Source organism: Triticum dicoccoides, chromosome 2B, assembly GCF_002162155.2.
Source record: "Triticum dicoccoides isolate Atlit2015 ecotype Zavitan chromosome 2B, WEW_v2.0, whole genome shotgun sequence".
Classification (NCBI taxonomy): Eukaryota; Viridiplantae; Streptophyta; class Magnoliopsida; order Poales; family Poaceae; genus Triticum; species Triticum dicoccoides.
The window spans coordinates 338,921,430-338,924,440 of NC_041383.1; positions in this window are offsets into that span (position 1 = coordinate 338,921,430).

A 3,011-nucleotide genomic window follows, 5' to 3' on the forward strand; every position below is an offset into this window, starting at 1 on the left:
CCCCGAAAACATCCAGGGAGCCCACGAAACACAATTTCCACCACCGTAACCTTCTGTATCCGCAAGATCCCATCTTGGAGCCTTCGCCAGCGCTCCGCCGGAGGGGGAATCGCTCACAGAGGGCTTCTACATCACACCATAGCCCCTCTCAATACAATGTTCTCCCCCTCTCTTGTGGAGATCTATTCGATGTAAACTCTTTTTGCGGTGTGTTTGTGGAGATCCGATGAATTGTGGGTTTATGATCAAGTTTATCTATGAGAAATATTTGAATCTCCTCTGAATTCTTTTATGTATGATTGAGTTATCTTTGCAAGTCTCTTCGAATTATCAGTTTTATTTGGCCTACTAGATTGATCTTTCTTTCCATGGGAGAAGTGCTTAGCTTTCGGTTCAATCTTGCGGTGTCCTTACCCAGTGACAGAAAGGGTTGCAAGGAACGTATTGTATTGTTGCCATCGAGGATAAAAAGATGGGGTTTATATCATATTGCATGAGTTTACCCCTCTACATCATGTCATCTTGCTTAAGGCGTTACTCTGTTCTTATGAACTTAATACTCTAGATGCAGGCATGAGTCGGTCGATGTGTGGAGTAATAGTAGTAGATGCAGGCAGGAGTCGGTCTACTTGTTGCGGACGTGATGCCTATATACATGATGATGCCTAGATAATCTCATAATTATTCGCTTTTCTATCAATTGCTCGATAGTAATTTGTTCACCCACCGTAATACTTATGCTATCTTGAGAGAAGCCACTAGTGAAACCTATGGCCCCCAGGTCTATCTCTTATCATATTTGCTTCCAATCTAATTTTATTTGCATCTTTACTTTTTGCATCTATATTATAAAATACCAAAAATATATTTATCTTATCATACTATCTCTATTAGATCTCACTCTTGCGAGTGGCTGTGAAGGGATTGACAACCCCTTTATTGCATTGGTTGCAAGTTCTTTGTTTGTTTGTGTAGGTGCTTGGGACTTTTGAAGAGCCTCCTACTGGATTGATACCTTGGTTCTCAAAAACTGAGGGAAATACTTACGGTACTATTGCTGCATGACCCTTTCCTCTTCAAGGAAAACTAACGCAAGCTCAAGACGTAGCAGCCATGCCTTTGTCGGGTCCCCGCCCCGACCGCCGGCTCCCACGCCCGTCAGCTGTCTCGCTGCCTCACATCGTGCCCCTGAGCCTGGTCTCCTCCTGCGCCCGCCCGAGCCAGCTCCGGCCCCTGCCGGGCCACCTCCGCCGTCGTCCCGGCTTGCCAACCCATGCCGGCCTCCGTGACGCCTCGCGCCGTCCTCGTCACCAGGTCGGTCGCGGCCGCCTCCCTCCTTCGTCCGGCTCCGCCCCGCCCCGACAGGCCGCCCACAACATCAAGTCCAGCCGCCCGCGCTGGCCGGATCGCGCGCACGCCGCCTTGCCACCTGTCTGCTCCAAGCTCGGACCGGCTTCCCTGCGCCTGCCATCCGCTGCCGCTTCCCCCTGCTCTGAAGAAAAGAGAAAGAGAAGAAAAGGAGTGACCCCGGCTGCCCAGGCGGGTGGAGAAAAAAAGATAGCAAAAAAAAGTTGTTGACGGCTGGAAAAAGAGAAAGGACCACCTGTGCAAGCCGGCTTAAAAAATGATGGATTTGTTCGCCCACTCGCAACACCGCTCCACCGACGCCTCCGCCCGCCCGTGTCACCGTCCGGCCGACTGCGCTTGCGTATCTGCATCGCTGCTACGCCGGCGGTCCTGCCTACCCGTTTCAGCGACTGTCGGCTGTGCCAAGCCGACCCAGCCGCTCGTCCGCCTCGACACCTGGTCGGTCGGGCCCGACTTGCCAGGACCCCCTTTGACCACACGGAGGCTTGAGGGCTACCCACAGTGGGTGTCTCGGCGCGCTAGCACCAAGCCGCTCCTACTATCATCGACCACCTCCGTCTCGTCCGCACCAAAGCAATGTGAGCTCCTCACCCGTATACTTTTGTGCCACGGGCAAACACGGATAACCCCGAGCAACCCTTGGGGACCACCTCCTTCGTTATTACAGTTACGCTACTGTTCGTCCTGGTGCCAACTAGTCTCGGCCAGGAGGATGGCCGCTCGGCCCGATACGTTCATTCCCGCAGACGGCTTAGTTGCACATACGGTACCGAAGGCCCACTCTCAGCCACAGAACGCCACGCGGCTATCAGGCTAAGCGAGAGCAAAAGCTGGAGGTCACCCCACCGAAAAACGTCCAGGAGAAGATGGCTTGGGCAACCCGATCGTTTCCTTTATGAGTATCTACTCGGGCGAATCTGCTCATGTAGTCCGAGTACTCTACGCTCCACTCCGCGGCCACTCTTCGTAACAGCTACAGACCGGCTCCCGACTGTCTAGCTAACAAGAGGCAAAGACAAAGAGCGGAGGGGACATGAAAAATACTGAAGGTGGTTCGGACAAAACCGAGTCGGTACCCTCTGCATAAAACTTGCACAACTAGAAGCAAATATTTGATATATCTGCAAAGACTAACCTTGTCTTTTGCATGATCATCTCTGCGGGGAACCCCCTCCTCGCCTGGAGGCTACACGCGGGTTGCAGGCCCGACGCCGACTGCACCCCACATTTCGGATGCCACCATCTGCTTCAATAATGGCAAGAACCTCCGCCCAACTTTTCCAAGTTGCCCGGAGGCAAGGAGGCTGCACCCAGTGGGTGCGCTTGCGCGCCCCTATTCAGCCGGCAGACTCCGCGTCCGTGTCCGGTAGGGCCCCGCGTCCATCAGTCGGTGGACTCCGTGTCCGCGTCCGGCGCCCTCAACGTCACCGTAGGCTCATCATCAACAGCAAGACCCTCCGCCCAACTTTTCCAAGTTGCCCGGAGCCTTAGAGGCTACACCCAGTGGGTGCGCTTGCGTGCCCCTACTCAGCCAGCAGACTCCGCGCCGCGTCCGATAGGGCCCCGCGGCCGTCAGCCGGCGTACTCCGTGTCCGCGCCCGGCGCCTTCGACGTCATCGTCGGCTTCATCATCAACAGCAAGA